General features: G+C 48.0%; 1 long non-coding RNA gene across 1 annotated transcript; it reads right to left on the bottom strand.

Moving 5' to 3' along the window:
- Window positions 1–14,844: 14,844 nt before the first annotated feature.
- Window positions 14,845–19,348, bottom strand: LOC128906991 (uncharacterized). Its single transcript, XR_008465404.1, has 3 exons — window positions 18,544–19,348; window positions 16,879–17,473; window positions 14,845–15,861 (listed from the first exon to the last, which is right to left on the bottom strand). It is a non-coding gene; the product is annotated as an uncharacterized LOC128906991 (long non-coding RNA).
- Window positions 19,349–26,243: the final 6,895 nt, after the last annotated feature.

The raw sequence follows: 26,243 nt of genomic DNA, 5'->3' as shown, positions 1-26,243 counted from the left end.
ATTAAAGAATATTTCTATGAAACCTTTTCATAGAGGTGAACGGCCTTTCTCTGTGCGCACCCAGCAACAAAGCCGTGACGGAGCGGGGCAGCAGCTTGTGTAACGCTGGAGCCATGAAGAGAAAAGCAAGCACGACTTTTATCGAGTCTTCCCATACAGCCTCCGGGCCGCCCCGCCAACACGCCTGTCCCGTTCACAAAGCCATGGGGCGCTGGGTCTGGGCACAGTCGCCACCACTGCAAAGGCCCAGAGGAGGAGAGGAGCAAAGCCCAGAGCCCGCCTGGCTGGGGATGCTGCAGACACTGGGCACTGGGCACTGGCCACGCGGCCGTCTTCAGCCTGGAGGGGACACAGGTCCTTGGAAGGGGGACAGGGCACAGCCCGGTCCCCAGCCCTGCGTGGGAAGCCACTGGGCAGCTGCTCGGCTCCGAGGAAGCAGAGATTTAATGAGCAGTTTCGGGAACACTCTCAGCTTTCCTGCAAAGCTCTTTGCTATCTCCGGCGCTAATTACTAAATGTTTCCAAAGCCTCCGTCTGTGTGAAACAAAGCCCTTCTTACGGCGACGGCGACGTTGTGGGTAGCAGGGCGATACTTGGCGGGTGTCTGCTCCGCCCGGGGAGGGAGGTGTGGATGTTATTCTTATCTTTTTCTCATGGGGAAAGAAAGGAGAAGGCCTCCCTCTCGCTCTGGAGAGCGGCACTCCTGCTTGCCTTGCCAGGGGATGGGGAGCCCCGCCACTGCTCTGGGAGGACGCAAGGCTCCCCCGGTGCGGGGTGCAAGGGAGGGGGCAGAAATAAGGCTGCCCAGGACATGCGTGACGACCTGCCTCAGACAGGCAGGAAATCCAGATGGAGACTGGTGAGACCAGTTTAGTAGAGACTGGATCCCAGGAGAGGAGGGGAGAAGGAAAGACAGGGAGGGGGAGAGATGAATCCGAGCTGGCTGGGTGGCTCGGACCTGACTGGCAAGAAATGAGAGCTGTGGAGTTAGGACAGGGCTGGGTTCACACGGGGACAGTTGTGGGAGCGATGCTTGGGTACTGCCGGCCTTTTTTGCATAAGAGGTGGTGCCATGAGGAATCGCCCGCCAAAGGCCAGCCTGGCCCCTGCGAGTGCCTTTGCCTTCAGCACGGGCAGGGCACAGGCAGGCAGGGGACAGGGCTGTCCCCCAACTCTGCCCAGCAGCCAGCCAGGGTCCCATCCCTTCTCCCTTTCCTTGCCCGTAAGAGGCAGGGAGCAGTGCTGAACTGCATCCGGAGCCGGGTGAAGCCCTGCTACTCTGCAACAACCTGTTTTGCGAAGCAACGTTCCCTAGGTCACGGACACCTCGAAGCTGCTGGATGGTCGCATCCTCCCGACAATAGGCAGCTCGGCAGGGTCCCGCTCCCCAGCTCCACACCTTGCTCTCGGGTACGGAAAGGTAAAATCTTTCCAGGTGCTTTGGGCTCCTGAAAGGTAAAGTTCTGGTTAAGGAGAGCTCGCGACAAACAATTTGACACGCCAAGTTAGAACTGCAGAGAGCCGCGGCAGCTGAGCAGGGGTGCATCTGGGGGTGCATCCCTGCTGCAGGGCTGCTGCTGCCTGCACTTAGGCAGGGAAGGATTTAGCCCTAAGAGCCTTAGTGACGCATCTTTGGGAGACTTAGGCTGAGCCCGGCTTGCCGAGACGTGACCCGTGCTGCATTTCCTGTGGTCACCTGCCAGTCAGCATTACGTGAGCTGTCACCCGCTCCCGGACCCAACACGTGAGCGCGGTGGCACAGGGGCTTGGGAGACAAGGATGGGGGGAACCAGCCCAAGCCATTACTGGGTCCAGCCTTATGCCTGCGCCGAGGCTGCTGAGACAGGACGTGGGACTGGTCCCAAAGGACAAAACCCACTGCTTACAGCTGGCAGGGAACCAGCGGCCGGTTTGCTGTTGCTTTAACTGGAAAGAGGACTCTCATCCCCCAGAGATCACTCATCTCTCAGTCATCAACAGGAGAGTTCTTCCCACTGCCTTGGGGCATTCAGCATTTAGGATAGGGGAGAGCCAGGACTGTGGTCGCTGAGCACTGGCGCCTGTTTGACCCAAACTTGCAAGAATTACAATATTAGTCACTACAAACAAAGCAGCACAGACCAAGGCAGGATTTAATGACATATTGTTGATGATAATCCCATCCATAGGTGTACTTTTATAGCTGGAGAAAATGAAAAAAGGAAAGTAAATGTCTTACTTTGACTGGCAAAAAAGGCAGCTCCAGGGACAGCGACAGCATTCGGAGCAAGGAGCACCCACAGAGAGCACCCAGGCGGTTTTCAGTATGCGGATTTGCACACAGGGAGTCTGTCCGCCCCAAGAACCGACCTGACTTCGGTCACCACGTTCAGCTGAGATGAAAAGTTGAAATAAGGCTGACTGTAATCCCCAAGAAACCAGGCCACTCTCAGGACAATCAGGTCCCATTAAAAAGCATCTGCCAGTCTGATGTCCCGAGGGTTTCATTAACTTTCTTAGCTAGAAGTCATTGGTGAGGACTGATCTCCTGCAGACTTTGGAAGGAGATTGAAAGCCACTGCGTGCCAGCGTCGGCACAGGGCAGTTTCAGGGCAGTTTCAGGTGCAGCGATGTTCGGTTTTCCAAATTTCTCAGCTCCCAAAGGCAATGGGGATGGTGCCCCGGCAGGCGGTGCGCTTGGCTGACGCACTGAGACACATGGAAACTTAGGAAGAGAAATCTAACAATCTGGGAAGTGAAAAGGGAAGTGCTTGTAGTAATCGGTACAGGACAGGGCACAGCTAATAAGCAGCAAAGAGGACACTGTGAAAATCCTTGCTGTTGTTTTCTTCTTTCTTCAGCATCCATTTGTCTTTTGATGACTGCAAAGTCTCTGAGCCATAATTAGGAACGAACTCATTGCAAGAGTTCCCAGATCTAATTGAGCTCTCTTGAAACTAAACCATTTATAACAACCCTTTGCAAGGACAAAACACTGTGTACTCTCCTTCGGTACAGCCAAGAATATGCTGTCCTGGGGCCTGACGAGTCCCACTGCAGCTCACAAGTGACAGGCAGCAATTTGGAGACCAGCTCCTTGCTCCAGCGGGCAAACGGTTAAGCAGCTTGAACCCAATCCCATTGAAATCAATAGGAATTTTAAGATCCCCTAGGCGGGAATCTTGGGATGAAGAATCTGGCTGCAGGGGATGTTTTTGGTGGAGAGGAACCAGAGTGGGCTGTTAGGAAGATGTTGTTTTCATTTCCAATGCATCTGACTTTCAAAAGGCAGTAAGTGAGATCCCAAGCCCAGCCCCTAACTGAAGTGCACCTAATGGGACGTTTATTTTCTTTTTTTAAACGACCAGGCACACTAACCGCCCTGCAGGCCGGACAAAAAGGCTCACATTACAGTGGTGGAAACATAGAAGGCCAGATGCAGAGCTCAGCTCATGTTCTGGACCCCTTGCTCCTCCTCTCTCTTGAACAGCTAGACCTGGGTGGCAGCTGAGGATTTCCTAGTGTATTTTTGGAAGAGAATTCTGCTAGCTGTCTAGAAATCATCCATTTGCCTTTCTGCCTGTCTGGGGCAAGCGCACATGATGCCAAAGTCACAAGCTGGCCCTAGCTGACACTCGGGCATCCCTGGCTAGTATAGGAACAGAGCTTAGGGCCATGGGGGTACCAATCATTTATCTATACACACACACACACAAAAAAAAGGTTGGTTTGGACTAAAGAAGGTTTGCAAATGCCACCCTAAGTCAGCAGACAGTTACACCACTGCTGCAGACAGCAGGGTTAAAACCAGGTCCAAGGAAGCCCCTCCTGTCTGGCTTCAGACCACGTCTTTTGGGAAAGATTTTTCATTTTGCTGACAAAACCGAACCACCAGAAACGTTCGCTTTGGCTTGATCTAAAATGAACCCAGTTGACCTCCTTTCTGATTTGATTAATAGGAGGAAGAATTTATTATTTGTACAGTTTTAATAACAAGCCATGAAGGAAACGCCCTGGATTGGAGGTAAACCGTGTGGAGAGCCTCCTGGAGAAGGGAGAGGTGTCCCAGTCTGGCCCATAGTGGCTGCAGCACCACGAGCTCCCCAGGGCTCAGCCAGGTGCTTGCTCATCCCAAAGCCCAAGCCCTGCATGTTGCAGCTGGATGGCACCCCTCATAGTTTGGGGGTGCTGCCAGGAGTGCCCACATTATCAAAAAAATCCTCGTCGCAGCAGGCTTTACAGGAAAGAGCAAAGCCAGCCCTGGAGCATTTGGAGTGGGGATGGAAAGAAGAAAGACTTGCAGCATTCTTTTACTATTAAAGTTATTTTTAAATGCTGAAATGTTTCTAAAATACAAAAGGCCACCATGCGGAACTGGCCAAAACCAACATGATAATATAACAGGAACTCATCTGCCCTTTTTTATGCCCTCCTGTCGTCCATCCTCAGCAGACTAAGCCCAACACCAGACAACTAGCCTCATGTCCAAAGAGGTCACGATTTGCAAGAGCAAAGGGATTTGGTGGAAGCAGCAGTTGCAGAGCAACATGGTACAGCAGCAGCTTGTTTCTTCTGGGAATGGGGAGGAAGGGGCGTTTTTAAGTAATAACCGTTATGCCTTTAATCCTCACCTCGCTTTTCTCACCCTCAGCCCCTTCCCTACCAGTAAATTTACCTGCCATCACACACAGGTGGCACAACAGTGACCAAGGCACAGGAGCCCTCAAAGAATGACCTGAGCAGCAGCTTTACCCGAGGGCCAAAGACTTCAGGTGCTACTCGAAACAAGCAGACGTTGCTAACGGTTGCTCCTCCTCTTCTTCTCTCCTGACACAGACGTTTTTTAGGCTGTAGCTGGAAAAATGAGTCGAGCCTGCTGCATTTTGCGGGGCAGGGTGAATGACCTGCCAGGGGGTTTTATTTTGGTTTTTTCCCACCCCCGACGAAGAAGAGCCGCCGGCGGTGCGGAGATCCCCTGCCGTGGTGTTTCCCGACGGCAGAGGGGGTTATTGGGCTGCTTTTCCTCCGCCTCCCCCCGCCTTGCGGAGCCCGCCCGCGGAGCGCCGTGCGGGGCTCAGCCCGGCACCGCACCGCATCGCCGGGCACCCCGAGGGGCTTCCCCGCTACCCCGGGGCTCGGCGGGGTGGGCGGTCTGCTGCTCTCCGTGCCCACGGCGGGAGCGGAGCCGCCCCACGGGCCCGGCGGCTGCAGGGGCGCGGGTGGGTTTCGCTCCCCGGGTGGCGCCGGCTGGGCGGCTTTGTCACGTCGTCTGTGCCGGCGGGGGGGACACACGGGTGAAAGGGGGGAAGGGGTGCAGCAGCTCGCTGCCCGGGAGGGAGGTCCGAAGGGGCTTTTTGCCCCCTCCTCATCTCCAAGGGCCTCGGGTGCGGGAGGGGGCGGTCTCGCCCCGGACCCGCCGGGGAGATGCACCGCCAGCCTCTGCAGCTCCTGAGCTCTTCTCGCTCTCCGTCTCACAGCAAAACCCCGCCGTGGGCAAAACTCAGCAGCACACCTCTGCCCTGAAAGATGTCCCCTGACGTGTGTGCGTATGTGTCCGTGTGAGGTGTCTTGGTGCGGGATGAAAATTCATTCCCACCGCAGAACTGGAAGTCCTCGGCTCTGCGGGACCTCAGGCTGCAACCGTCCCTGGCCAGAGGCAAATGCAGCAAATGGACTTGGCTCTGAGCAGATACCAGAGCAGGACAGTGGGACACAGTGCTATACACCCTGCCCAGTGCCGGCCCAGTCATGTAACTGGGCCTCATGTAATGGTGGATTTAATGGCAAGAGGAGACCGAGTGGGGTAACAGTACACCTTTTATAAATTGCTTTAGCTCCTGGGGATGAAAGGTATTCTATGAAGCTAAAATATTAAAACTACCCTGGATTATTCATTAAGCATCAATTATCATCACATTTACTGTCAGATGTTTCAACATTGCTATTCTGCTCTAGGAGGGAACATATTTTTAGGGTGCTTTCTGAAGGAAGGAAGTTCTTGGGGTCATCACACAGTCTGTCTGTCCTCACCAATTTGGGAAACTCCTAGTTCATTTCAGACAAAGTTTACAGAAGGCTGGAAGTCTCCAAAATCATAGAATGATAGAACGTGTTGGGTTGGAAGGGACCTTTAAAGGCCATCTAGTCCAACCCCCCTGCAGTAAGCAGGGACATCTTTAACTAGATCAGGTTGCTCAGAGCCTCATCAAGCCTGGCCTTGAATGTCTCCAGGGATGGGGCCTCCACCACTTTTCTGGTCAACCTGTTCCAGTGTCTCATCACCCTCACTGTAAAGAACTTCTTCCTGATGTCTAATCTAAACCTACCCTGCTCTAGTTTAAAACCGTTGCCCCTCGTCCTATCGCTACATGCCTTTGCAAACAGCCCCTCCCCAGCTTTCTTGATACTCTATTCTATGTTCCTGCAAGTTAATGAGCAAAGGGGATGGTGGGGGAGCCCCCAGACGCAGCTAGTGGCATGGGTGCAGGAAGAGCAGGCACCTGGTATGGCGGACACAGATGCTCCCAGCTGCAGGAGAAGCTTCAAGCAGGGTGGCCATCACCACCGGCACCGGCAAGCTTGGCCACGGGACACAATGCCACAGGAGACCAGGCTTCCCTGACTCCGCTGCCCACTGAAATAATTTACATAAATACCTGTCAGGTATGAATTGGCTATTTATTTCACGTTCTTCCTGCTACTGCTGCCGCCCCTCGTTTGTACTTTTATAGCATTACAAAGTTGGAACAAGTTTTGGTTTAAGAATAAAGGCAGCTTCATCCGCAAAACAGGATGTTCCAAAATAAGATCTAATTTTCCTTTGCGAGAACCTAAGGCAAAAGTAAATTGATATCCACTCTAAAGGCAAACACAAACAAGGACTTATTATTTATCACTAAAACATCTTAAAAAGACTCTAGAGCCCTAAAAGCAAAAGTTTGATGCTGTATAAAAGAATTATGTTTCTGAGATGTATCAGTTCAATAATTAAAACAGCATCTATGAAATATAAATGTAAGATATTAATAAATTAAATTAAATTAAAGCCGCTGAAAGCCAATTATCTAGTAAAAGATCTCTGATAGCTAAACTAATGAGATGTAGAAAGATTAATTTAGATCCCCATTTTAGGAGGTGGTTATAAATTGCTATAATGCCACATCCAGTTACTAGGTTGTTATTGAAACTTGTGAAATACATTTGGAAGGGCTTTTAAATATTCAGAATGAAGTAGAAATTAGAAAGGAGTTAGAAATAATTAAAAATTAGCTGTCTTGTCACATTTCAGCTTTAATCCTATTACCTCTTCTAGTTTACAAAGCTTCAGATGTCTCTCAAAGTATTGATCTGGGGGGATGGTGGGGTTTATGAGCAGGGATTTATGTATTTTAATAATTGCAGAACTTCGGATATTTCTCCTTTTTTCACTTATTTGGGGAATTGTTTCTTTGAAGGATTATTGTGCTTGCCACCAGCGCTGCCTGATGGATTTCTTTGGCCAAAGGGCAGGTCAGGCCATCACCTGAGGTCCCACCAAGCCCCCAGAGACCCACTTCTTTTCTTGCAGCTCCTGGTGAAAACACTGAGGAGCATCAGTCGTGGTCTTTTTGGTGAGGGCGAAGCACAAGGCCTTTGCTCCTCTATTCCTACGGCTGTTGTAGCTCTAAGCAAAACACAGGGCTCCTGGGGAAAACAGAAGGATGATGGTGGTGCAGTGCATGCCTATAGCCCATGAATGATGGTCTTGCCACTGCCAGAGGCTGGCCACAGAGGTTTGTGAACCGTGCTTTGGTTGGGACTTGCCACGTGGGGAGCTTCCCGTGAGCTCTGTAGCTCTAACAGCAACCACCTAATGACACGGGACCCTCACCCATCTGCGCTCAGGCTTTGCTTCGCCTGGTCCAAGAGGTGCCGAAAGGCCTCCAGCAGGACGGCGGGACGTATTTCTCTCGCACAGCAGGAGCAGCAGCGGGCACAGCAATCAGCCCCTGATCCAGGAGGAAAAACCCAGCGTGGGGGTGCAGGCAGAGGAGGGCAGCGAGGCCTTGAAACCTCCAGCACAGGGTGATACCGGCAGCCCCGGCGCCATAAACTACTCCCCCATGGGCAACCGCTGCTTCAACAGGGGGAGGTGACCTTGGGGGCTGGGAAACACCACTCTCGGGCAGCAAGGAGGGCGAGGAGCAGGTCTGCAAGGTGTGCACAGCTCTGCCTGGAGGGTCAGTGCGGATGTACATGGCTCTGGGGACCGAGGAGCACGGCGGGGTGGAAACAGCCCCAGGCAGACTCTAGCAGAGGAGGAGGCAGAAACCCCCCCAGCACCACCTTGGAGAGGCAGACGGAGGGACTCCATCATCGGCATCGCACCGCTTGGAGGTGAAGGACTTCGGGGGCCGCGACGCCCGCAGCCTCCCCAGGCAGCGGAGGGGTGAGCATAACCCGGGGAAAGCCGCAGCGGCTGAGGGAGGGGGTGGTTCTGGTACTGTTAAAGGATATTTTTTTTTCCTTTCGTCCCCTTTGTCTCCAATATTCTACATAACATCGTCTATCGTTGTTAAGTGGATTGATGAGCACTCTTTGATCAGACTGTTAAAACTTTTAAAAGGTCAAACAGCAGGTTCTCCTGTGTACGAGGGGTTTCTCTAGCCGACATAAAGGCAGGAATCACAGTGCCTTGAACTAGCGGAGAGGGCAGCAGCCCTCCTGGGAGCCCTCTTGGCATTTTTGTGAGCAGCCCTTCTGGGAGGGCCTTTTTCAGGTGCCATCCTGGGGCAGTGGGGGACAGCCAGCAACAAGGCTAACCCTGTGTTCCCATAGCCCCAGCAAGCGTCTTGCTTAAAGCATAGCACCCAGTTTTGGGGGAGCAACAGAGGCACTCCTTTAAAGACTTGTTGAAAATCTGGAAGTGGGAAATCCAGCAGGAGAGAAAGCCCTCTGCCTTCTGCCCAGGAAGAGAAATGCTCAAGGGATGCCCCTAAGTATCCCCGGACAGGGGAATGAAAGCCCTCTCCCTCTCCTGTGAGAAGAGCTAAAATAGAAATCTCTGCTTGGGGGGTTTCTTGGTTGAGAAAACCTTCTGGGGGATAGAAGTACACTAGAAAAACAAGAGAGGAGCAGCCCAAACTTGGGTGAGCCTCTGCTATCTTCTCTCAGCCTTTCTGAGTTGTAGTTTGGAAGCAGCCTTTTCTGTAAAGCCTGATATACCTTCAGGGCAGCCAAAAAGATGTCAGAGCTGGCAAACTGGGTTATGCAGTGGGGACCAAACCCCTGGGGTCCGAACTCTTGCAGAAGTATCCAGCAGGCAGATCTAGAGTTTGCCAAATTAAAAGAGACGGCTAAGTCTAAACTCTTCTCCCAAAAATCCTTAAAATGTGCAGGAGTGTGGGCTGTGTGGTTAGTGGCCAAAAGTTTGGTTGAAGAAAAGCAGGCAGCCCAGGTAGAAATTCAGAACCTACGGGAGGAAAACAACAAACTGAAAGCAGAAGTAAAGGCACAGCGGCTTAAGCTTGAGGAGGGTAAAACTCGAGAAGGAGTTGCGGCTGTGGAGCAAATGCAACGCGCTCTCCAGTATCAAGAGGTGTGTGAACAAAAAAAGGCCATTTTGACTGAGCATCAGGCATTGAAGGAAAAACTAGCTGTCAGCACGAAAGCTGTAGAGGAGATGCACAGAGCAATCCGGCTGTTAGTGCAAAAAATACGGATCCTAAAAGAGAAGGGCGCAGACCACCGAGCCTGCGAGGCCAAGGTGGAAGAGTTAAAAGCAGCGTTAGTGGCGCAGCACAGCACGGTCACGGCCCTTATGAAAGCACCCTACCAAGGAGATGATGAGTGGTTGGACAGACAAAGATGGTTTAATCCGGAGGGCAGCCCCTCGGTAGAGGAGTGCAAGCCTGCGAGCCCACCTTCGGTCGTTTTTGAGGTGCCGCCGGAAAAGTTTAAAGCAAACCTCGTTTCGCTTACCAGCACTCAGGTGGCTGTGAAAAGGGAAGGTGGAGGAGCAGAGGGGGGAAGCCAGGGAAACGTGCAGCCACAGGCAGATGGGGTTATCGGGGGGGAAGCAGCTACTCTCGAGCCGGCTCCGCAGCAGCTCAAACTGGGGAGCGCCCAGGGAAGGAGCAAGCAGTTGGCAGGGAGCGCCTGGGCGAGGGAGGATAGAGAGGGCTCCAGGGGAGGAAGGGGCAGCAGAGGAAGGGAAAACCCCAGGGAAAAGAGGGACTCGGAGGTGCTGCAGACCACTGCCTCCGCTAGTGCGACCCCCCAGGTCCCCTCTTTGGGGAAAGGGAGGAAAGGAAGGTGGCAGGGCAAGAGGCAGTGGCAGCACGACGAAGCTCCCCGAGTTGTGGCACAAAATACCGTGGCCAGGAGGGAGCTGAGCACAATGCGCGTGGACATATGGAGGCAGCTTCGGAAGCACGGGGAGGATATGGCCCGCTGGGATAACGCTCCCACCAGGGTTTTGCTGGATCGCCTGCTGGAGATCAGCGGGAGAAGAGAGGGAAGCGGGCCCGGGGCCCCTGCCCTCCCTGTAATAGTCTAGGGCAGATGGTCCCCCCCTTCCCCGGGCTCGTGGTCAGACCACTGGGGAAGGCTCCCCGCTGGGAGCACTGGGGGATCGGGAGCAGAGCCCGCGAGGTATCGCCGGCGCTACATGAAAAGCCGGGGCACCGAGTGCAGGCTGCGGCCAATGCAGATTGAGAAGTGTTTCATGCATCTCCTCTGATGGAGAAAACACAGGAGGAGTGAAATGTTAAGGATTTTTTTTGTTTGTTTGCTTATTTTTACAAGAGAAACAAAGAGGGAGAAGCTGATTTTTCCAGCAAGGGCAGCCAGGGCTGGGGTGGGCAGAGGCTGCTTTCCCTCCGCCACAGCCGCCCTGCTGCCCCCCTGCAAGGAGTCCGGGCAGGGATACCAAACCCTGCTCGGGCCAAGTCAGCACAGGATGTTTTGGGGAAAAAAGCAGGTGGATTTAAAGGCTGATAAAACACTGGAGCGAGCTGAGAACGGGCTGTGGGTATGAAGGATTGTGCGAGAAAGGTTATAGGAGTTCCAAGCACAGTATAAACCCTGAGGGGGAAGCAAGGAGAAAAGAATAGCATCTTCTTTCTGGCTCTTCTATAGGCTATACAGAAGGATTTGGACATTAAAAAAAGAAAAGAAAAAAAGAAGCATCATTTTCAAAAATAATACCTGCCTGTTATCAGAGGTAAAGGAGCTAAATCAAGAAGTACAAGCAGAGCAAATTCAAAAGATACCAACACAAACGAAGCAGTTCACACTTAGCACTAGTGTTGTTAAATTCAGTAGCATGTTTTCACATAAGCATGTGAAAGTATGTACAGGAAAGATATTTAGGAGTGGTATCAAAAAAAAAAAGAAAAAAGGATTGAAACAGAGGAATGCTAACTAAGTGCTAGCAATACATATAAAGTTAGAAGCTGGAAAATTGGCAGATTAGGCATGTATATATGAAGGTTTGAGGGGAGGGTAATTAATGGTAAAGTATTCTAATTATCTTGGGACAGAGTTCACTCTGAAAGTAAAAAGTTAAGCCTGTAATACATGATTCTAGTCGATGTGTTAACACCAGCATTTTTTCTCAGAGTGAAGAAAAGGTAAAATAAAAAAAAGAATTTTAAAAGACTGATCATGGTAAAGAGTATGCATTAATATAATAGATTTTAAATTAAAATATGAAGTTCTTCTGTTACAGAGAAGAGACGGAACCAAATGAAAACAAAGACGATGGAGTATCGGTGAGCAGCCATTTAAGACCATAAGCAAATAAATTGTATAAAAATATGCAAATATGCAGTTTATTAGATCCTAATATCATCAAAAAGTCCTATAGTTGTAAATGATCTACCTTGGTTAACTAAGATAACTATTAATAACAATCTTTGCTGTTTTTGTCTTACATAGGTAGTACAGAAGAGTAAGTAGTGATTTCAAATTATGGATATCATTAATTATGTGTTGCTTAGGGTTTTCTTTCCTGCTTTTATTTTGCATTATAATCATAGATGCATAGATGAAGGGAAAAATGTAATCTTTTTTTTTTTAGATCAGTTGCTGTAGCTGAAGTTCAAACGAGAAAAGTATAAACAAACTGGTGACAAGGGAAAAATGGATATGAGTTAAAGGGGTCACGATCTCCAAACAAGAGAAACCCCATTTCCCTTGACGAGGATGGACATAGCTCCTGTTATTGATAGCAATTGTGATTAATAGATCACCAGCATAAGATGCAATGCCTGTGTATACGTAACACAGAAAACACACAGCTATGACTTTGTGCATCTGCAAAACATGGTATTTTGAGTACTATGAGAAGTAAAGATGAACAAATTAGGTGTAGAAATTTCTAGTAGGGTAGGTTATATTTTTGAAATGCATACTGTTAGTGTGGCTTTGCAATACTAGGACAACTGCATAGAAAGTTTTGAGTGTAATTTAGAGCACCTACATATAAATGGATGGTGCTGGGATGGGTAGAAATCTAAATTCCCCAGTAATGGGGATATCAAAATATGTAATCCTGTATTGGTCTGATGAAAAATGTTATTTTGTTACGGAGGAGACGATGAGGTGATTTTAGAAACTTAGAGCAGGAGGGTTTCTGAGACGAGAGCTGGACGCCAGCAACGATGGGCAGCCCAGCGAGGTGGAGCGCTCCCAGCTGCATCTCTGGAAGGACACCAGCAAGCGGGAGGCACTCACACGTGCAAATTGCATACAAAAAGATATTAGTTTTCAATACGTTTAGAAGAGAGTTTAGCCAGATGTGAATATGAAATATATCCTTTTGGTTTTAGTGGGTCTGTAATCACTTAGGTGGGATCCAGCTGGGTTTGTGTGTACAATCAGCATCCAGAAATCACCTCTGCGCGTCTAAGCTGTCCGATAATGCATGTAACGTAACTTTAATTGAAGTGTATGATTTTAATTACACGGTGCTTTTAGAAGTGACACTAAAATTACCAGAAACTTTTTAACTGTGTACTAAACAAAGCCTAGTAACATTTGGTTTAGATTTTGAGCAGTTGTTGCAGATAGCAGAGCATCCACTTGTAACATTTGTGGTCCCACAAGCAGTAAAACAAGCCACCAAAGCAAGGTTTGCAGTACATGACGGGAGTGAGCAAGTTGTTCTTACTACAACCGCAAGAAAGGATGCCAACCATCGTTCTTGGTGTAAATCCCTCCTCGGTGGGACTCCCATCAGCTACTGAAATTTTTAATTTGGCTGTACAGTCTAGAAGTGTAATCCTGGGTATGGTAAGAGATTGGTTAATTGTGCAAATTATCCTGGCTATAAAATCAAATATTAAGTAAACCAAGTAGTGGTTATGCACCAAAGCCAAGAACTACAGGCCACCCCCAGACCCACATGAGGCAAGACCAGATAGGAAAGAGCAAACGCCTCCGAGAAGATCAATTGCTCGGTCCTGGCGAGGAGCCTTGAGCCACAGGAGGGTTTGCAACGTCCTTGCTGGACTCGTGTGTGACAGCTCACATCCCTGGACTATCAGGAGGGGGGTCTGTATGCCTACAGCTCAGGAAATACAGTCTTGCCACTGCCAGGAACAGGCCATGGGCTGTGTACTAATGCTGCAAAACCTAATATAGAGGTTTGTGAACCGTGCTTTGGCTGGGACTTGCCACGTGGGGAGCTTCCCTCGAGCTCTGTAGCTCTAACAGCAACCACCTAATGACACGGGACCCTCACCCATCTGCGCTCAGGCTTTGCTTCGCCTGGTCCAAGAGGTGCCGAAAAGCCTCCAACAGCATGGCCGGGACATATTTCTCTGGCACAGCAGGAGCAGCGTTCAGTCCTTGATCCAGGAGGAAAAACCCAGCGTGGGGGTGCAGGCAGAGGAGGGCAGCGAGGCCTTGAAACCTCCAGCACAGGGTGATACCGGCAGCCCCGGCGCCATAAACTACTCCCCCATGGGCAACCGCTGCTTCAACAGGGGGAGGTGACCTTGGGGGCCGGGAAACACCACTCTCGGGCAGCAAGGAGGGCGAGGAGCAGGTCTGCAAGGTGTGCACAGCTCTGCCTGGAGGGTCAGTGCGGATGTACATGGCTCTGGGGACCAAGGACCTCGGTGGGGAGAGCCTTAGACAACAGGGTGGAAACAGCCACAGGTGGACTTTCACAGAGGAGGATGCAGAAACCCCCCCAGCACCAACCTGGAGAGGCAGATGGACCATTGGCATCGCACTGCTGGGGGCAAAGGACTTGTTGGGTCTATGATACCTGCAGCCCTCCCACCTTCTCCCGGGGGACTGCCAGCACATCTGAATCCAGTGCCTGGGCAGCGGGGGGGTGGGCATAACCTGGGGAAAACTGCAGCAGCTAAAACGCTCTCTGTGTGTGTTAATTTTGAACTGTTATGTTAAGGGGTTGTGTTTTTTTCTTTTATCCTCTTTCTCTCTAATATTCTTAATATCATCATTTACCATTGTTAGCATCCTTGTAAGTGGATTGACGACGACTCTTCGATTAGACTGTTAAAGCTTTTAAGTAGACTAACAATAAATTGTATGTTTTCTCATAGAAGCTGTGTTTCTCTGGCCAACATAAATGGCACAAATTGTGGTAAACCAACCCTGACTTCCGTAAGGGCAGTATTTGCTAAGCGGAAATAACAATCAAGAAAAAGACGAACAGTTACCTCAGCAAACTAGGTCTGGTTGAGTGTCACCCTTCGTTGTCTTTCCAGGTTACAGGATCCAGCTCAGGCCTTCTTGGCCTTTCCCTGCAGTGCTGCCGCTCCCTCAACATAGGATTAAATGAGCTTTCTCATTTAATGTGCACGTAAATCAGTGAAATGCCCAATTTCCAAAGCATCACAGGTACTCAAAAACAGTGGGTACAAGCCCCGTCTCCAACACCAACAGCCCCGCTACAGAGCGTCTTCTCTTGGCTGTTTTAGGATGTAGACAACATTGTTCCAACACAGCGCAAGCTGCTGGCTCCTACATCCTGTTGCGGAATGAGTGGAGTACAAATGTGGGTCAGGTCAGAAGAGCAGCCGTTTATTTACGATAGCTACAGGAGAGAAGACTGAGCAGCAGGGAAGCAGGCTCTGCTGATGTGAACGCCGTGCTTGCAGAGTGGATAGAGAATTTATACTCTCTCAGAGCTGCTATGTAAAAGACAGATAACGGGGTGTAAGTTTTACACATCTGTTACAGGCACAAGGCCACTGTCTCATACAACCAGTCTGGATTCTGGTTTCTTCAGCGCAGGAACTAGTTTACCACTACACACACTGTGATTGCTGTTTCAGGAGACAGGGGGAAGGTTCAACCAAGAGGCCTACTTACACCCTGGCATTTTGACTTCCACAGTTGTTCATTACATGCAGGGAGACTGCCCATTACATGGGGACCGGGCGCTGCTATCAGCTATGATGGTGGGGGCAGTGGTCCTTTTACCCCAGGCTTGTTTCATCGAGACGATGGGTGATGCAGCCTTCACACTGTGAGACTCAGCTGCTGCATCACATCGCCGATACTCACATATCGGCTTGCATAAATACCTTCTAACAAAATTCCTGACTTCCCACTGCGAGCAAACTCAGTCCCACAGGAGAGTCACCCCGGGGGCCAGAGCATTACGTGGTGCAGCCAGCACAGCACCTACCAGCCACGCTCGGTGACTGTTCCTATTTCGCCTGCCAAGAAACGGATTTGAAAAGGTTTGCTTTACCTTGGCGGTGGGCTTTTACACACCTTCTCATTCAGGGTCCCACACACAATCTTCATCAGCTCTGTGCCAGTGGAGTTTCATCACAGGCTACTGTCCCAGGGGTGAATGGGGAGGTGATCCACCAGCCAAGGCCAGGTACAGTCCTTATGGAGACAGGAGACTACAGTCTGGGGAAGGGGAGGGCGGGGGGGGGGAAATATTTTAGTATGAAACATTATGAAAAGAAAAAGAAAATACTCTTTTTACATGAACATCTACAAACACTCCCATACCAGGGCAAGGCCCCCAAACCAGCAAGGTGAGTATTTACAAACTGAGAACAGCAAAGCCTGATTTTCAGAGCAGGCAGATACCCGTACCTCTCACTTGCTTCTGTGAGAGCAGAAGATGCTCGCCGCATCCCTGCAAACCCAGCCCTCAATTCCCCATGTCGAGCACCGAAACAGCAGCAGCTACTAAGTGCGGCTGCCAGCTGGGACGAGCCCAGCAAGCCCGGCACAGGCACGTACGTACAGGAGCCACAATGATTCCCCACCCTCCTTCAAGGCTGCACGTAAACCTGCCCCCCTTATACAGTGTACTTTGCTTGTTGGTCCATTCCTCAGACAAGGATCTCCTAACAACCCTGCAGAGCCTTTATTTCTCTTTAAGGGGGCTTTAAACTCCCCCTAACGCACACCCTAACTACAGCAGGCATCAATTTGTGCTGATACTTTCTTTTATCATCCAAATTCCTCTGCTTGCTATGTTGCCTTCCTGGCCTTGGAATTAAACTTTCTGGCATATCTTAAAAGCACCAAGTATATCACACACTCCTGCACACCTGACCCATAAAACATTAACACTCTTCCTTTCTTCTTGCTCATTATCTCAGATGGCCTTTGACTAAAAAAATCTGGAGCCATATTTTCCAAGCTTTCAAATCCTGGCTTTAGCTCGACATAATATCAGATACAAACCATGAAACCGGCAATTACTTCTGAAATTTGCTGAAGTATGCTTGCATTTGAAATAAAGGTTTTGATTCAAAGCTTTCAGACATCAAAGTATCCGTTAAAAGAATGGTACAATTACAAATTGTCTATTAGGTCTGACATATAAATCATTTCAGTACTTTCTGCCTAATTACAGTGAACCAATGAAAGTGTGTCTAAATTAGACGAGGGGAAAAAGGTATTATTTACATGCAATAGTGTTTGTTTCCTTTCTTCTTTTCTTTGGCAAAAATGATAGAGAAAAACGTTGGGCGCGAGCCTCAGCCTTTGTCTCCCTCTTGTTGTTCTTTTCCTTTTGATGCCTGGATAAAAGGGAGTAAGAAAAGATGACTTCCACAGAAATCCATGCTGCAAGATTTACAGCACAGCTTCTGTGTTTATTGTTCCCCAGCATATTCTAAGCCTACTAAAGCACTCTGAGATAATCAAGTGAAAAGCATTGTAGAAACGTGTTTCTTTAACAGGAATCCTTTGTGCAGTTTACAGATCCAAGCAAGCGTAGCGTATCCAAGGCCATGCTGCCTTCATACAGGCAGGCCCCAAACCGGCCTGTTTTGCTACTCACATCACAAAGTCACCTCCAAAATGTTCCCCCCAAATGTTAATGGTATTCCTGCACGACACCCACTATATCTCAGCTATTTCAGATGCCTCAAGTCTCTCTCACAGAGAAGCAAATTTTCCCCCCTCCAGGACATATATTTGCATTGGTATAAACTCCCAGCTGCAGATAATTCCTTCGTTATATCACAATTCAGCGAATCCAGTAAACTCATCGGTCTGGCTGGAAAAAGAAAAACAACAACAAAAGCAGGGAAGCTGTTGAGGCATTTTGTAACTGTTGCTGCACTCTTTTATTCCCCCCCTCTTATTTGATATTCCCTCTTTCCTCCTCCTATTTCACGATATTTTTTGTGACTCCTTCAATGTACTTCAATTTTGGTAGAAAAGTCTACTTTTAGCCCACACCACAGATGTTTCAAAGGCAGTAACTGACTCAAGTTAGTCTTGTGATAGAAACTGTGTTGTAGCTTTATGTTGCCATGGCTTCTTTAGTTGACAAAATAATACTTTGGACGGGCAACTTCTGGGTCTTTCATAGCCCTTTTATTTCACACAGGATAGGGGCAACTTGAAGGACAAAAAATGTGAAGTGACCTTGAAGGAAAGGGGTCGTGGCAGAACCGGGAGTAGACCCGAGGCCTCTTCATTTCCAGGGCTGCACCAGCTGCCCTCCTTCTTACTCTATTTGATGAAAGCAGGATTTTCAACAACAAAATTTAGCTCGATGCTGCTAAACGCTGATTCACTCAAACAGTCTATGACGACATGCTGGGTTCAAGGAAGCTTGACTGAGGTGTGTTCCTGTGGTCCTCCGCAGAATCTCTAGTCGGGGTGATGCTTATAGCAGCTCCCCCTCCCCACAGTGCAGTGTTCATGGTCTGCAAAGGAGACTTGGTTTTATACCAGAACCTACCCACACATTTTGGGGCAAGGACTTTCAATTCAGTGCTTATAAAGCTACAGTGAATGCACTGGCCACCAGCTATTAACTTCTGCGTGTTCCTCCTCTCATCCTTTGAGGAAGGGGGTGTAGGGTGTACTAATCAGGCACCAATGTTTAATACTGCAGTGCAGCCCTCTGCAGAGATGGAGAAAATGTCTAAATTGGTTCCTGTCAGATGTAGGCGTTAAGTCACGTTCACCCACTCTGCAGGCTGTGCATCCCAACTTCACCAGCCAGAAGCTGGCGGGGATCTTCCCTTATTCTTCCCCATAAAATGTATTATTAAAAAAAAAAGAGAGAGAGAAATAAAAAGACATCGGGAAGAAAAAGAATCCGTCAAAACATACCAGCTACTGCTTCCCTCTGCGTTTGCATCTCAGCCTCATTATGTCACCCGAACAATAGGAATTCTCCTGGTCTATTTTAAGGTGGCAGTTGCCTGGAAAGTTCCAACTCTGACATCCTTGGTGCAGAACTCTGGGGAAATAAAGTTGCTTTAGATTTCCTATAAATACTTCTTCAACCAACATGAGACTGACAACGTCTGTCCCAAGGCTTGATGGTGCAATAAACAGTGCTGAAGCATAGCTTTGGGAACAACCTGACCTGAGTTTTATTTCAGAAGGAAACAAATAAGAACTTGAGACCTGGCCTGAGAACTTGAAGTGACACAGATGTATTTTACGCCAAAGATTATAGACAGATATTAAATATCCCTTCAAGTCAGTCACAAACACTCATCCCCCAGTAAGGTTACTGGGTTCTTCCCAGTAAGGGCAAGGTACCCAGTCCCCTCAGCTAAAAGTTAGGCAGAGCAGACCTGGCAAGGAAAGCTGGCAGGACCAGATCTCTAGGCTGCAGTGATTCAGTGAAAGTCCAGCCCGCTCCTCTTTTGCTCCCAGTTAATCAATAATTTGCAGGCTGACAAATTTTGCTTCAGCTTTCACTCCTCAATGTTTCTAGGTCTTGAAACTTCCACAGAGTCCCTTGTGCTGTCAGAAAATAGCTCTTCATTAAAATACGGGGCTGATAACGTAGGCATGTGGTACATACCCAACCATTAAGGCTTTTCGACCACAAACATTGATTATTACAATGAGCACATCTCACTGTAAAGCTAATGAAGGGGGAGCAGGATGCAGATGCCCCCAGGAGGTAAACTGGCACTGAGCTGCATTTAGACCACCCTGTAAGGGTCAGCTCAGAGGTGACGTTGGAAGGGATTGCAACAGCTTTTTCTTAACAGAAAGCTTTAAAATAGAGCTGATGCGTGGAACACTGGTGCTTCGCAGAGAAGTTGGATTTATCCCACCTGGACAGGCGAATGAAGCAACACATGTAGTAGAAATTTGACAGTGGCTGGCATTTCTCTCTGGGATCTGGACACATCGAATATCAGAGAAGCGCAAAATACCCCTTTATAGAGTCTTGAAGGACTATGCAAAGCAATCCACCATCTGTGGATACATACTCCAGTGCCCAGCTGCACTATTCTCTTTTTCTATTTTTTCTTAGGCTAAGGGAAGTAAATAATGGTATCTCTATGCAGGGGTCCCTATCGCTGCTTGCTTCCCCTCCTGTAAATTAGTCACCTCCATCACACCCCACCAGATGCAGTCAGGTCAGCTTGGGATTTTATTAAAGGTAAGCTGGGGAGGGTGATCAGATACACTCAAAGCATGGAGGCAGCAGCCTAGTCAGACGTACTGCATTTGTTGAGGAAGCAATGGAAATGATCCTACATTAATCTTAAGGACGTCCAGGCTCAGTTTCAACACAGAGATAGAACACCTGTGAAGGACCCTTGTTCGAGTCTCTGGCACGTTTCACACCAATCCTACCTGCAGCCTAGAAAAACAGGAGTCAGTAAGAGCTCTGAACACCACTTGATTTATTAAGAAACCACAGAGATTTGGTGAAGTAGGAATAGGATGCAAAGAGCAGCAAAGGCCAACAAAAGAAAGTATGTGCTGGGACTGGAGAAGGGTGAAGGTCAGAGTAGGTGGGAAGAAAAGTGAGCAAAATATCTTCAAGACGATGGTGGTTTGGCAGGATGTCACGATGAGAAGCGTTCAGCTTGTGATGAACAGATGGAGACAAAAGACAGGACTGAAGGCAGGGAAGAAATGAAGATGGCCAAACTTGCTTATCTAAGAGGACTTAAAAGGAATCACTCTGAAAGATGACTGAAAAATGACACCATTTCATTGCTTTCTGTCATTTTAATTCGGTATTAGTCTAAGCCCTGCCATAAGGCACAACTGAGTTAATATTTGGGACAGTATAACCTTACTGACTGTTACCCTCAGGTTACAAATCCTCAGTGTACCTTCACCAAGCAGCGCTTCCCTGCCACCACAGGCCAGCCATCCAATGTCAATGGACAAAGATTTTTACTCAGAGTCACTGCACTCCCAGAGTCACAAGCTGTAAGACCTCAGAACTGTAGTGTTGACTCCGGCTGAATCATCTGAAGTCTCTGAACATCCGTATGCAAAAGTGAGTAGTCATTCTCAGCTTTTTTTTTTTTTTTTTAAAGCCTTGAAGTCTTTGGGTTAAAACCTTAAAGAAAAATGCTAGGTGGTATCATTCTCACCTGTCAAATATAAACATGTGCAGCACATGGCATACAGCATGGAAAACTGATGATTTGCTACAGCCATTCCAAAACCGGTCACATCTGTTACTAAGCTTGATGGTAGGAAAGGACTCCGCTTCCACTCCATGCTACAGCATAAAGCCTAAGCTGTGAGTGGTTAGAGCACGGATTTCACCTGAGCTGCCAGCTCTTGGACCTCAAACCAGGACTGTATTTTGTACTGCCTACCGAAAGACAAGAAATGGTTTAGTGTTCTTATAACAAAGATTTTGGTCTGGTCCTCTAACTGGTACAGATGGGCAAATTTTCAGCTAACAGCAAGTCACACAAAACTCTAAAGAACACCTGCAGAGGTATTTAGGGAAAAGGTGCTTACAAGTACCCTTCAGGAGACTAGCGATCTCAGCACGTGTGCACAATGTCAAGTAAAACCGAAACCCACCAGTTACTGTGATTTCATTTCTATTCTATAACTTCTCTCTAGATATGTATAGATGTTCTGTATATGCACAGAAATAGGTATATATGTATATGTATTTCTCCTCACACCAAGCCTGTAGAGAATGAGTAGCTCCAATGAAGTCATCTGATGACAAGAGGGGAAAAAAAAAAAAAAAAAAAGCAGTGTAAAGGAGAGAAGAATCACGTCCAGAGTCTTTCAAGCACTGATTATTTGGCAGCTAGTCAGTGCTGGAAAAGGTCACTGAACTAAGCCATTTCTAAGACAATACTGTAAACACCTAATTTTATAGTGTTAAAAGATGGACAAAAACATGCGCCTGTGCTACATTTTATACAACTACCCATATAAGACAAGAAAAACCAGATGTATGTTTGCTTCCTGAAAAGAGATATCAAAGCACAATAAATGAAAGGCAAAAGTGAAGCTTTCCATCCCTCTGTCCAAACTGATGCACTTTTTGGCAGCTGGGCTCTCCTTTCTTTTCCGGCAAACTGAAGTGTCTGTGCAAAAAGTGACTCCTAAATTAAGGCTGTTTGGCACTTTCTAATACACAGCTCTGCTTTCAGCTGGTTATAATCTCACTTACCAAGCATTAAACAGTTGGGCTGAGGTTTTCCATGCTGGAGGTCCGCTTCAGGATAGGTTATTGTGTTCTAAAATAGTTCATCTAGAAATGGTTAGGCATTTCTAAAAACAAGGCTCTGGGGATGTATATAGTTTTGCCCTTTCAAAACAAAGCTTCCAATTACTTTGTTAAAAAAGTTTTGTGACACAATACTTTGGAGCTGGGCCTTGAAATTGGGTAGCATTGTCACACCAGTGCATGCCTTTTGCCTGCTGCTTGCATGTCTGCAGAGGGATGTGTTAGTGTTCCAGCGCAGCTCCTCATCCATGCTGGGCACCAGCCCCTTGCAGAAGAGGTGAGCAGAGCCTTCTCCATACCTGTCTCTCTTGAGCATCTGTGCCACCAGAGCAGGAACTGAGAACAGTACGCTCACTTCACTTGTGTCTTGTGTTCTTCGTGCCTCCCTGGCAGCAGAGAAGAACCAGGGATAAAAACCTAATTTCAGAGATAGTGCCAGTGCTAGAAGCCTTGGCTGCTCTTTGCATCACCCCCAGCAGCCTGCTAGCAAGGCTGCGTGCGCTGTTTGCGTGACAGCCCAGTGAATCAGACCAGCAACAGACTTTCTGTCTCCCTGCACCGGTTCACCATACGGCCACGCCACCAGCATTGCTGTCAACAGCGCAGGGGTGAGGAGGAGCCTGCAGCGAAGAGCTGAGCCCAGCACCAGAGAACCACAGCCTCCGATGCTATGCTGGGAAGAACAAGGTCACCTGCTGAAAACTCCGCGGGGCTGCAAGGAGAGAGAGGAACGAATGGCAGTGTGGGGAGACGACAAGAGGCAAGAGCACAGGCTGCAGAAGGAGGAACAAACCACAACAGGGCTGCAGAGAACAGGGAGAGGAGCAGAAAAGGAGGAGATGGGTAAAGGAGCCAGTAATGAGTATCATCTTCCCCAGGGCACCTGGAGACGATATCTAAGCATCAACACTGCCAGCAACTATCTGCAAAACCTCTGCCAGAGCACCCTTCTCTGCCTTTGCCTTCCCCTCCCTCCCTGTGTCAGGCTTCCACCAGCTTCTCCTTCAGCCTTTTGACATAAAAATAACAATGCTGCTGATCTGAGTTTTATGGGGGAAATAACTTTTGTGTTTATTTTTGGTTTCATACAAACACTGGAATTTTTTGTCCTAAATCTGCACTGGACTGAATGTTAAAAGCTGTTGTTTTTCTATGCCTCAAGTTTGTTTTGACAGGCAGCCAAAGTTTCCAGAAGCCCTGAGCTTACCTGCAGCTTGATAGAGCAAATGAAGCAGGGTGAGAAAGACAGAAATGTGGCACATGAGTCACGGGGCATTTCTCTCCTTGATATGGAACACACAGGGAGCAGGAACCTTCCCAACTCAGGAGGCTGAGGCAAGTCAAGCAGCTTGGGTAGGAAGTAGAGAGTAATTTTCATCTTCCCATCTCTTCCTCCAAAGCCCTGTGTGGGGCAGGAAATTCACCAACTCCAGGCATCAGGAGGGGAAAAAAACAAAACAAGAACAAAACCACCCCTCTTCCCTCAACCTAACACCAGCATACAAACTGAAAAAAAAAAAGTTTCCCATCGCTTGCTGAGACCTTACATCAAATTAAAACCTTTAAAGCCTAGGTCTGACTTCACACTAGAAGACTTCAGAAGGCTCAGCCTTCTTTGATGGAAAGCTTCCTCCAGCTGCTGGTTAAGTATCAGTCAGCCTTGGAGCTTAAGTTGTAAAGGTTACTGCATCAAATGAGGTTCCCAGTTCAAATCCCAGTCCTGAAGACACCAGCAATTACAAATACTTAATCTGAGCTCCTTTTACTTTTGCCAGTTAAATGCACATTGGAAAGTTCACATCCAAATTACCTTTAGAAACAAAATTATTAAAAAGTCAAACAGTGCAAAGTTAGGAATGGTGGGACAGAGGTGGTAACTACAAGCTCAATACATACCTATAAAAGGGTGACGATGGTGCCATGCTTATTCTTGTGATCACATCCCGATTTCACCCCCAGGCTGCACGTATGCAGGGACAGGATAACCATGTGCTACCCAATCCATTGGAAATCTGGCACTTTTTAAGTGTTCTACTTTTTTGACCTAAATCGTATCTCTCTAACGTACTTTCAGCTACAATATGAAATCACACTGAGAAACTTCATCCCAAGAATGGAGGCTTATTGAGTACATCACTAAGCTAATCCCTCCTCCACAGGGAGACAAGGAATAGATAATCCATCGATCCCTCCTGAGCTGAAATGACTAATCCATCATGCTGGTATAGTGATACTAGAAATGACCCTCTAATATTGCCAAAAGCAGGCACTTTCCAAATCTTTAAACCGTGCTAATTCTGTAGGGAAGGTGCAGCAATCATTACAGATTCATGCAGTTATGGCTTTTTTTGCACGCATTTCCCCACATACATCTGTGGGTGCTGACTGAGCTAAGGTCAGTTTTACTTTCACCCTATTCCCTAAAGCAAAAAGATTGCCCTAAGGAAGCCTGAGCAAATTGCTCTAGTTGGGGGCATGGGCAGCTGCACTCTGTGTGGACTAAAGCATACCTGCATATGGATTTCCAGAACAGACCAAACCTAATAAAAACAAGTAGGACAGGGGAGAAAGATCTGCTGGCCAAATACCACCAGCAGCATAGCCACAGAGGTTGTTTCTGCACCCTGTCCATGGGATGCACCTGAGTTCTCACCACCTCCCTCAGAGCATCTCACCTTCTTGACGGCACACTGGAGCAAAGGTCCACCCCTGAAAAGTAATAAACATACACTTCCTCCTTCTGTAGTCACCAGGTAGTTGTGCTTCAAACACTTGCAATGACGGGAGGTGGTGATACTCAGACAGATGAAAGTCACCAGGCATTTTTTTGGCTAAGCACCCTTGTATGAGCTAGCCATTCTGCCTTGCATTCCCCTAGTAGGAAAGGGGTCTGTCTCCCTAATTCACCAACTGCATCTATTGCAATGTCTGCCGTTAGTCTGCAAAACAATTATGGCATGCAGCCTGTTGGAATTCAGTAAACTTACTGTTTCAAACACTTGTAAATGTTTACAACAGTCAAATCAAATGCTTCCAAAAGGACAAAGCAAAATCCAAAATCTAAACATCCTTGAGTCCTAGAGCACTGTACCCTGATGTCAGGCAAGCACATCTCTCTCCCATGGTCAGAGACACAACATAAGGTCGAACACCCTTCTCTCCCCCACCTACTCCTGTCAGACACTTAGAAATACAAATTAACGCCCTAGCTTTTTGTTCCTTCTCCCGTTTTTACTTCTATAAGAAATGCAAGTTTCTGATAGTGTTAAATGCTTCAGATAATAAGAACAAAAACAGAGCCTACTTTGAAGGACAAATGCTTTCCAGCTGCCTTCACCCAAACACAGAGGCCAGAAACTCAGCTCTGCACTTGGATATCAGTGTCCTACAGCAAGGACATTCAACAAGATTTCTCAAAAGAAACAGAAATGCTTACATTCAGTCTCTTCCTCTGTTTAGCAGGAGAACTTAGATCCTCTACAGTGCCCAGGTGATTTCCACTTTCCCTGAACCCACACAAGTCATAAAGAAAAGGTGCAAGCTTACCTCTAGAATTTCTCCCACCTCTGCTGCTTCTGAGTGAATTTGTCTAGTTAAGAGTTGAATCCCCCCCTCACACACAAACACACACACACAAAAATGTTTTCCTTCCTTGTTTATCTGGGTTTCTCTTCCATAACCTGCCTCCCATTGCAGAGACATTCTGGCTATTTCTTAGACAAGTGCCAGGGTTTATTTTTGCAGTAGGAACTGAAACAGGAACACAGCCACCCCTTCAAAATGAGCAGAAGACAGAGCAGCCTGTACCAAACTGTAAGTATTTCAGGCCCCTGAGAGAGAAATGCCACGTGCAAGAGGCACGGACTGCTGTCTCACAGTCACCTCCGTTTTAAAAGGAGGAGCTGCAATGCAAACTTAAGCAGATCATACCTACAATAACATCAGATGGAAAGAGACATAGCATAGCAATGGAATGGAAGTGTCCTGTGAACAGGATGAATGAGGTCTTCCTTCACATCACCTCTACCCAGAGCAGGATGTTCAGTCAAGTACCATTCCCAAACAACCTCTGCCTAGACCTGAGGATGAGAGAGATGATAACGTCACTAATATCCTGCTAGAAGGGCCCTTACCTAGTGAAAGGCTGGCATTAGACCGCCAGCAGTTTTACTAGCATCACAGAAATCCATCCAAATAAAAAACAACCCGATTAGTAAACAAACAAATGGCTGGAAGGCAAATGTGACATTTCTCCCTTTATAATTTCCTACACATACCAAAAATCCTTACACCAGAGAGAAGTGGTGAGGGAAGTAATAATGAGACCAGGAACAGCTCCACG

This window comes from Rissa tridactyla, chromosome 3 (genome assembly GCF_028500815.1).
Source record: "Rissa tridactyla isolate bRisTri1 chromosome 3, bRisTri1.patW.cur.20221130, whole genome shotgun sequence".
Lineage (NCBI taxonomy): Eukaryota > Metazoa > Chordata > Aves > Charadriiformes > Laridae > Rissa > Rissa tridactyla.
Note: the sequence above shows the minus strand (reverse complement) of the source record. Positions and strands in the feature narration are given on the sequence as shown.